Genomic DNA, 10,715 nt, shown 5'->3' with positions numbered 1-10,715 from the left:
TATCTATCTCTATGTAGTTGCTGTTCAGTTGCTCAGTTGTGTCAGACTCTTTGTGACCCCACAGACTACACAGCACGCCAGGCTTCCCTGTCCTTCACTATGTCCTGAAGTTTGCTCAAACTCATGTCCATTGAGTCAGTGATGCCATCCAACCGTCTCATCCTCTGTCATCCCCTTCTCCTCCTGCCTTCAGTCTTCCAGGATCTTTTCCAGTGAGTTAGCTCTTCGCATCAGGTGGCCAAAGTATTGGAGCTTCAACATCAGTATCAGTCCTTCTAATGGATATTCAGGTTTGATTTCCCTTGGGATTGACTGATTTCATCTCCTTGCTGTCCGAGGGACTCTCGGGAGTCTTCTCCAGTGCCATAGTTAGAAAGCATCAATTCTTTGGCACTTAGTCTTCTTTATGGTCCAACTTGCACATCTGTACATGACTACTGGAAAACTAGAGAGTGGTATTAAGAAACTAGCTTAGTAATCATGGGGACTGGCAAGTCTGAAATCTGTAGGACAGGACAGTAGGCTGGAAACTCAGGAAAGAGTTCATGCTGCAGTCTTGAGTCTGAATTCCTCAGCAGACTAGAGAATCAGGCACATTTTGTGTATTACAGGCTTGAGGAGAATCCCTTTTTCTTCAGAAAATCTTAGTCTTTGCTCTCAAGGCCTTCAGCTGATTAGATGAGACCCACCTACATATGGAGGGTAATCTACTTTACTTGAAGTCTACTGAATTAAATATTAATCATATCTGAAAAATACCTTCATAGGAACATTTAAACTGATGTTCACCCAAACAACTAGGCACCACAGGCTAGCCAAAGTGACTCATGAAATTAACCATCATGTATTTTCATTTAATGCTCACAGCAACAATGCAAAGTAGGTTGCAGTAGTGAAGAACAGTACTGGGCCTGGGCCTAACATGTTTCTGCTCTGTCTTCACATGATTCTTGAGACATTTAAACTCTTTGTAAACCGAACATTTCCTACTGTCTCCACCCCCAAAAAGAGCTGCTGGTACTAGCATTCCTTTTTTTTTTTTTCTAACAAGGTAATGGTTTACTTGGAACCTGGACAGTTTAATAGCGGCCAAAGATTTGTCCTTATGTCTAGACTGTGATACTAGCTCAAGTAGCTCAGCTGGTAAAGAAAAGTGAAAGTGAAAGTCACTCAGTCCTGTTCAACTCTTTGCGACCCCATGGACTATACAGTTTATGGGATTCTCTAGGCCAGAATACTGGAGTTGGGTAGCCGGTCCCTTCTCCAAGGAATCTTCCCAACATAGGGATCGAACCCGGGTCTCCTGCATTGCAGGTGGATTCTTTACCAGCTGAGTCACCAGGGAAGCCCCCAGCTGGTAAAGAATCCCCCTGCAGTGTGGGAGACCTCCATTAAATTTCTGGATTGGGAAGATTCACTGGAGAAGGGAATGGCTGCCCACTCCAGTATTCTTGCTGGAGAATTCTATGGACTATACAGTCCAAAGAGTCGCAAAGAATCGGACATGACTGAGTGAATTTCACTTTCATTTTTTCACCTCTTAACCTCTTGACTCGGAGAAGGCAATGGCACCCCGCTCCAGTACTCTTGCCTGGAGAATCCCAGGGACGGGGGAGCCTGGTGGGCTGCTGTCTATGGGGTCGCACAGAGTCTCGACTTAGCAGCAGCAGCAGCAGCAACCTCTTGACTTTGAATCTCCACTGAATGGCTCAGGAAAGTCATCCATCCATTCAACCAAATCTGTTAAATCTTTATGATGTATAGTCATTTTGATAAGGACCAGGGATGGAACATGGCCAAGACACAGACCTCTGAGTCTCTCAGGATAGCTGATCTTGAGAAGCTTATGAGAAGATGAGTAAATGTTTGGAAAGTGCTTTTGATGTTGTAAAATGCTAGCTATACCTTTTTGCATGCTTATTGTATGCAAATGAGCCAGTGAATCTCCAGGCTTCCAGTGATCTTATGAGAATGATAGAGCTGACTTCATTGTCAGCATGGAAGTGACTAAAGATTGTAAGCTCTCTGAGCACTTACTTGCCTAAAAGTTTAAAAAGTTTGTCAGTTGCTTTAACCACCTGTAAAATCTCCAAAATCTCAGAAAAAAAATGCTAATGAAAGATCTGAGCTGAATTTCAGAGGGTGAGCTTCACCAAGGAGAGGAAAGAATGAATGGAAACGTAGAGTGTCATTATGCAGGACTGATATTTTCAAATGCCAGCTGCTAATAGTTAAACTTTTCATTCATGGAGAAGAATGCAGCAGAAGAAATGTTACATCAATGAACTAAAAAAAAAAAAAAAAAAAAAAAAAACAACCTCTTCTCTTGCCTAAGTGACTTGCCTTCCATTTGGGAAAATACCCTCTTCTAAGAACCATGAGTTAACTAGGTAAGTTGTCCCATGCTTGAAGAAACAGACTTTTGTTGTCTGTTTACCTGTGATGTCACAGATGAGTCATTGTTCTCAGGAGTGCTATGTTTAGACTCAAGGTTGTAACTAGAAGTAGGTTAGAACTACTGTGAAGTATGTCAGTAAGTAGGAACACGTATTTTACCCACGGAGAGCAGTACTCTTCCTTCACCATTGATTTTAAAGCTATCCTGATAGAGAAAACAGTTTTATTAATTCATGTAGGCTCTGCAGTAAAATTACCTGGAATAGAAAAAGAACCTAAATGGACCCCCAGAAAGCTGACTTTTTGCTTATGAAGATCATGGCCAGTCTTGCTCAGATGTTTTGTTAACTCTTTCAGAGCTCACATCCAGAGAGCTAGTTGTGTCTGCTGCTGCTGCTGCTAAGTCGCTTCAGTTGTGTCCCACTCTGTGTGACCCTATAGACGGCAGCCCACCAGGCTCCCCGTCCCTGGGATTCTCCAGACTTTATTTTTTGGGGCTCCAAAATCACTGCAGATGGTGACTGCATCCATGAAATTAAAAGACGCTTTCTTCTTGGAAGGAAAGTTATGACCACCCTAGATAGCATATTCAAAAGCAGAGACATTACTTTGCCAACAAAGGTCCATCTAGTCAAGGCTATGGTTTTTCCGGTGGTCATGTATGGATGCAAGAGTTGGACTGTGAAGAAAGCTGAGCGCCGAAGAATTGATGCTTTTTAACTGTGGTGTTGGAGAAGACTCTTGAGAGTCCCTTGGACTGCAAGGAGATCCAACCAGTCCATTCTAAAGGAGATCAGTCCTGGGTGTTCTTTGGAAGGAATGATGCTGAAGCTGAAACTCCTGTACTTTGGCCACCTCATGTGAAGAGTTGACTCATTGGAAAAGACTCTGATGCTGGGAGGGATTGGGGGCAGGAGGAGAGGTGGACGACAGAGGATGAGATGGCTGGATGGCATCACTGACTCGATGGTCGTGAGTCTGAGTGAACTCCGGGAGTTGGTGATGGACAGGGAGGCCTGGCGTGCTGCGATTCATGGGGTCGCGAAGAGTCAGACACGACTGAGCGACTGAACTGAACTAACTGAACTGAGCCTTCTCCGCTAGTTGTTTCTATTTCCCTCTAATTAAAGGATGTCTTTAACTTTTTTAAAAAAATTACTTAATAGCTAAGAACAAAAATAAGCCATGGATAAATATGGTTTTAGATCCTATTCTGCCCCTACTTCCTCTCTCTGGGCCTCAGTTTGAATATGTATATATATTCAAACTGGGTTTTATTGCTTCCTGTTCTTTCTAACTTCCTGAAATCACAGCTCCTCACCCCCCAGCCCCAGACCACTCAGTGGCTGAGGCGAGGGAAGCTGGGGAAATGGTAGCTGAAGGCTGATCCCCAGCTTCTCCTGGAACCAAAGCGTTGTGCCCTCCCTCCCCTCCATGGCCCTGGTTGTGGCTGGACCAGCTGGGCAGGGAAGGGCAGCAGTGTTCCCTGGGGCCAGACAGGGTCTACGGGCTTACTGCGTGTCGCTGGGATAAACATTTGGTGAGGAAGCAGGGGGTTGTGTGGAAAGGAGGTTGCTATGGCAACCCTGAACTGTGTGCTGCTCTGGACCTGTTGATGTCTCCCTCTCTGGCCACGTGTCTTTTCTGATGGGAGGGGGCAAATACTGGGAGTGACATGGGGATATGAGCTGCTGCTGCTGCTGCTGCTGCTGCTAAGTCGCGTCAGTCGTGTCCAACTCTGTGCGACCCCGAAGATGGCATCCCACCAGGCTCCCCTGTCCCTGGGATTCTCCAGGCAAGAACACTGGAGTGGGTTGCCATTTCCTTCTCCAATGCATGAAAGTGAAGAGTGAAAGTGAAGTCGCTCAGTCGTGTCCAACTCCTAGCGACCCCATGGACTGCAGCCCACCAGGCTCCTCCATCCATGGGATTTTCCAGGCAAGAGTACTGGAGTGGGGTGCCATTGCCTTCTCCAGGGAGATGAGCAGGTTCCCATAAATCACCTGGAAGTCCCCAGCCTGAACATGATTCAGGGGGGCCCAACTCCAAGACACCACACAGCAGTCTAAGCGTGCTGCATCCCAGAACCAGCTTCCTTGGGCCCCTCAGTCTGTCTTCAGCACTCAAAGCCCACCTGCTCTGAGGAGCCCTCAAGGATTACCCCACATGGCTGTCTCCCTTCTCTGAATTCCTTTTGCATGTATGCGGGTGTGTCATTGCCTGGTAGCTTAGCTGGTAAAGAATCTGCCTGCAATGCAGGAGACCCGGGTTCGAATCCTGGGTCGGGAAGATCCCCGGGAGAAGGGAGAGGCTACCCACTTCAGTATTCTGGTGGCTCAGATGGTCAAGAATCCACCTGCAATGCCAGAGACCTGGGCTCAATCCCGGGGTTGGGGAGATTCCCTGGAGAAGGAACAGCTACTCATTCCAGTGTTCTGGCCTGGAGAATTCCATGGACAGAGGAGCCTGGTGGGCTGCAGTCCATGGGGTAGCAAAGAGTCAGACACGACTGAGTGACTTCACTTTCACGTGTGCCATTAAGGCTTCTCAGCTGCTGAAGCCTCCACGTCAGGAGAATAGTTAGCCTTAGTATAAACTGTTTCTATGATAAGCCATGTATATAACCATTCACAGGTCACCCAGGAAGAAATTGCTGGCATGGCCAGAGGTCTGTGCTCAGGTTTAAGCACAGAGAGGGAGTCATCCAAAGAAGCCAAGTAGTGAGAGGAGAGGAGAGAGAGGGGAGGAGGGCAGGGAGAAGACCAAAGGGAAGGGGAGGAGGGGCATGCGAGAGAGAAAGAGAGTGAGTACATGTCGAGGCATGAAGGATTCGGTGCTGTTCTGGAAAAGAGGTGAGAAAACTAGAAGCAGGAACAGGCACAATTCAGTTATGGGGAAACTAACAGGTGACTCAGCGGTGAAGAATCCACCTGCCATTGCAGGAGATGATGGTTCATGATCCCTGGGTCAGGAAGATCCCCTGGAGAAGGAAATGGCAACCCACTCTAGTATTCTTGTCTGAAAAATCCCGCAGGCTGTAGTCCATGGGGTCACAAAAGAGTCAGACATGACTTAGCGACTAAACAAGAACAAACTGTAAAGAAGTCTCCTGGTTACACTAAGGAACTGATTCGGGTTTTAGCTCCTGCAGCAGGGGTGGCTGCTGAGCGCCTACTCTGTGGGCCGCTGTAAAGAGAAGCCGCTTCTGCATTTCCCTCCCAAGGCCCCTTCCCACCCGGGAGCTGCTGACCCCCCGGGGGAGTGCTGGCCTCGGGGGCTGGAGGCACCGATGACAGCGTCTCAGGGTCTGCTCCAGCCACCGCTGTTTTCCACTTGACTTTCAAGAAAGTAATGAACCAATCCTGGAAATGGCCTTGACTGCTCCGTCTCCACCACGAGCCTGTCCACCCGGCAGAGCCTCCTGTTGTCTTGGCTGCTCCCCTGTCACTGAGGTGTCAAAGCAGGCAGTTGTTGGGTGGTATATTTGTTACCCGTGTGAGCTCATTGGAGTCTGCTGTGCGTGGTACAACTTCCACTGTTCCCTCAGCTTTTTTCCCAGGCTCCCTGGCTCGGAAGAAAGCTCTGGCAAGAACCTCCATGTATGATATGACAACATGATTCCTTGTATGCTATATATAGGTGTGCACAGGTGTTAGATAAGAAGTACATGTGTTATAAGTGTAAAATTTGGTCAGAAGACCCAGATGCATAAATCTATTTGTTTACAGTCACGTGCATCTGTTTGCAAATATCCCAGTGGTCCCTGCCCTGCTCCGGAGAATTACTTAGGACCGTTCAAAATGAACCAGACTTGTCAACATGTTCTAAAATCCAGTTAATAAAAAAGGAAAATGTCAAGTTGCTTCCAAATTGATCTAACTAGGATTTAGAAAATATCCCCAATAAAAGTTATTTATAAGACAAATTCTATCATTTTACACCTAAAAATGTTAAAAACCTTTAATGGCATTCCATTGCCTATGGTGAACAGTCCAGATTCTGGCTAGACATTCAGTCAGTTCAGTCACTCAGTTGTGTCCGACCCTTTGCGACCCCATGGACTGCAGCATGCCAAGCTTCCTGGCGCTTGCTCAAACTCATGTCTATCGAGTCAGTGATGCCATCCAACCATCTCATCCTCTGTCGTTTCCTTCTCCTGCCTTCAGTCTTGCCCAGCATCAGGGCCTTTTCCAGTGAGTCACTTCTTCGCATCAGGTGGCCAAAGTATTGGAGTTTCAGCTTCAGCATCAGTCCTTCCAATGAATATTCAAGGCTGATTTCCTTTAGGATTGACTGGCTTGATCTCCTTGCAGTCCAAGGGACTCTCAAGAGCCTTCTCCAACACCACAGTTTGAAAGCATCAATTCTTTGGCACTCAGCTTTCTTTATAGTCCGCTCTCACATCCACACCTGACTAATCTAGACTGAGAGTTGCTCGTCTTTGAGACCATGGCCGCCACTGCCGGTGCTGCTGCTGCCGCTCGGTTCCTCACTGGTGTCCGACTCTTTTGCGACCCCGTGGACTGCAGCCCACCATGCTCCTCTGTCCATAAGATGTGGTACATACATACAACGGGCTATTACTCAGTCATTAAAATGAAGGAAATGACGCCATGTGGAGCAACATGGATGGACCTAGAGAGTGTCATACTGAGTGAAGTACATCAGACAGAGAAGGAGAAATATCATATGGCACCCCTCATATGTGGAAGCTAAAAAGAAATGATACAAATTAAATTACTTACAAAACAGAAAGAGACTCATAGACTTAGAAAATTTATGGTTGCTGGGGGGAAGGGAGAGTTAGGGACTTTGGGAAGGTCATGTACACACTGCTATATCTAAAATGGATAACAAAGACCTATTGTGTAGCACATGGGACTCTGCTCAATGTTAGGTGCCAGCCTGGATGGGAGGAGGTTTGGGGGGAGAATGGATACGTGTGTATGTATGGCTGAGTCCCTTTCTGCTCACCTGAAACTACAACACTGTTAATCGGCTACACCCCAATACACAATATTTTTGGTGTTAAAAAAAAATAAAGATTAAAAAGAAAGAATACTGGAGTGGGTTTCCATTTCTGCTTCCAGAGGATCTTCCTGACCCAGGGTTTGAACTCACATCTCCTGCATTGCCAGGCAGAAGCTTTATTTGCTGAGCTACTACTGGAGAGCTTATTTTCTTGTTGTATCCTTCTGACTATGTATAAATATCAACTTCTTCGACAAATATATGACTTGTGGATCATCTAAAGCTAAAAGAGATAGGAAATTCATTCATTCAACTGGTATTGAACACCAAGGCTGGCTCGGTTTGGTTCTAGCACTGAAGATACAGCAGGGACAAAACGAAGCATCTGCTCTCTGGAGCTTGCATAGTAATGAAGGAAATGGACCAAAGTGTTAGGTGGGGTAAACAGAGATACCAGGCGGCTTGTGATGGGGGTGATCTCTGCTCTTAGAAGGGAGCTTCCCTGATAAGGTAAACTTGGAGCGCCAACTAAGATTCAGGAAAACGGTGTTTTCAGGCAGTGGGAAGAGCAGTGCAAAGACTCTCGAAGGGTTAGAGCATTTGTGAGACAGCAAGAAGGCCAGTTGTGGTGGTGGTGGTGGAGAGAGTGAAGGTGAGAACTGTAGGTGATGAGGTCAGAGAGGTGGCTAAGGTCAGATCTTCCAGAGCATCCCGGCCATGGCTTTGGATTGTACTCTGGTAACATCAGAAGGCACTGGAAGTTTCTGAGCAGATGAGAAAGATGACTGACCTTTGTCTTATGCAATTACTCTGATTGCCATCTGCAGAACAGGCTACTCTGGGGGATCAAGAGTGGAAGCCTGCAGACCAATTAAGAGGCTATTCTAATAGTCGAGGTTAGAGACAGTGGTGCTTTAGACTAGGGTGTGGCTGATGGAGGTAGTGAAAATGGTAGAATTCTGTAGATACTTTGAAGGTCGGCTTGTAAGGATCTGCTGATAAATCAGATGTGGGCTGTGGGAGGAGAGTCAGTGATTCCAAAGATTTTGGACTGAGCAGTGAGGAACATTGAGAATACAGTCACGATTTATAAACATGGGGAGAAGGAGTCTGGGAAGAGGTGGGGGTGGGAAGCTAAGGGTTCTATTTTTGATTGATTAAATTAAATGTAAGAGACCCATTCTATAATTAGAGATATTCAGTAAGCAGTGGATATAGGAGTCTGAAATTCAGGGAGAAGCTAGGACTGGAGAAATAACGTTGGGAGTGGTTCAGCCTATAGATGGTTTTAGATGGGAGGGAGGGTATATAGAAAAGGGAAGAAATCCAAGGACCCAGCAAAGACAGAGGAGCATCCAAAGGGATATAATGAGAAGCTAGAGAGAGGGATTCCCATGAGGCCAAGGGAAAAAAGCATCCTCAGGGACTTCCCTGGCAGTGCAGTGGTTAGGATGCCACATTTCCACTGCAAGAGGCACAGGTTCAATCCCTGGACAGGGAACTAAGATCTCGCCAAAAAAATGATAATAATAATAAAGAAAGAAAGAAAGCCTCCCCAGAAGGAGAGAGAGTAGCTGGCTTTCTGGTGATGGAGATGTTCCGACTCTTAATTCATATGTTCCTCTTCCATTCATTTAAGCATCTTACTAAATACCTATGATATGCAGGACCCTAAGCTAGGTACTGCTGGGGGTAAAAAGATGGATAGAATAAAGTCTGTGGGATGATTTTTACAGACCCCTGGGGAGAAATGGAAAAACAAAATAATTGGTTATTGAGAGATAATTACAGGTAATGAACAGCGGGAAAGCAGAGAAGAGAGAGAATTTCTGACAGGAATTGGGTTGTGGAGGATGAGGAGGACCTTGGAGCCTTTACAAAAAAGGTAACTTTTTAGCAGAGAAAAAGGAAGGAAACTAGTAGTTATGGAGTTTTCGCCTGTGCCAGCACCTTACTAGGTTCTGTGTGAATGCTTTACCCTTTAATCCTATGGCAACCACATCATTTCCATTTAACAAATAAGAACACTTGATCTCAGCGTGTTCGTACAGAAATGGTCAGGTCTTGGTCTGGCTGGTCTAAAAATCTGTATTCTTTACAGGAAACTAGACTGCCTCAATAAAATTACCACATATATGATAATTTAAATATTTTAAAGTACTTTATGTACAAAGGCTCATTCAAGCCTCACGACAAATATGAGGGAAATATCATCCCCATTTTATAGGTGAGGAAATTGAGACTCAGAAATTGAGTCAGCTAGGGGACTTTTGCAGTAATTCTTCCCTCTGCCTCCCTTTTTTTGTGACTTTATGTTGCTGGCTCCTTCCTGTCATTCACATCTCAGCTTAAAGTCACCTTTCCTGGACTTCCCTGGTGGCTCAGTGGTACAGAATCTACCTGCCCGTGCAGGAGACACAGGTTTGATCCCTGGTCTGGGAAGATCCCACATGCCAGGGAGCAACAGGGCCCATGTGCATCACAACTCCCGAGGCCTTCACAGTCTAGAGCCCAAGCTCTGCATCAAGAGAAGCCACTTCAAGGAGAAGCCTGCACGCTGCAGCTGGAAAGTGGCCCCCACTCGCAGCAACTGGAGAAAAGCCCGTGTAGCAATGAAGACCCAGCACAGCCAAAAATAAAATAAATAAATAACATAGAATTATTTTTAAAAAGTCACCTTTCCTCTTCACTAATTCTGAAGGGACCCCCAAGTCTTCAGCCCTCACATCATATTTAAATTTTTGGTGTGGCACTTGTCACTGTTTGGATGGTCTGCTTTTTTGTTTCTTTAAACTTCGCTAATTACTGGCTCTCAGTTTCTCCCCATTGGAAACTTAACTCAGTGAGTGGAAGGTTTTTTTTTTTTCCCTTTTGTTAATTCTCAACTTGAATTTATTTTACTCCCACCCTTCTGTTTCATACAGTCATATTTATTTTTATTTACCTACAAGTTTACTGTTTCTTATTGTTCAGTAGTCCTTTATTTTTGTCCTTTTTTCCTGATATCATTTTCCTTCTTCCTAATGTACATCCTTTAGTTCAGACATTCCTTTAGTGAGGAATGAACTCTGATTTTGTATGTCTGGAAATGCCGTATTTTCTCTTGTTCTTGAAGAATAGTTTCAATGCATATATTTAATACAATTCTAAGATGTCAGTGATTTCCTCTCAGCATTTTAAAGATGTTATTCTCCTGACTTCTGGCTTTCATTGTTGCTGTTGAGGTCAGCTGTCAGTCTAATCATTGTTCCTTGAACAGTGTTTCCCCACCCCACTGTGCCCCTCAGCTGTAGAAAACTAAAGTCAAAAATCTGCTTTTAGGATCTTCTTTTTGACTTTGATTTTCT

This window comes from Bos taurus, chromosome 4 (genome assembly GCF_002263795.3).
Source record: "Bos taurus isolate L1 Dominette 01449 registration number 42190680 breed Hereford chromosome 4, ARS-UCD2.0, whole genome shotgun sequence".
NCBI lineage: Eukaryota > Metazoa > Chordata > Mammalia > Artiodactyla > Bovidae > Bos > Bos taurus.
This window is presented reverse-complemented; position numbering follows the sequence as displayed.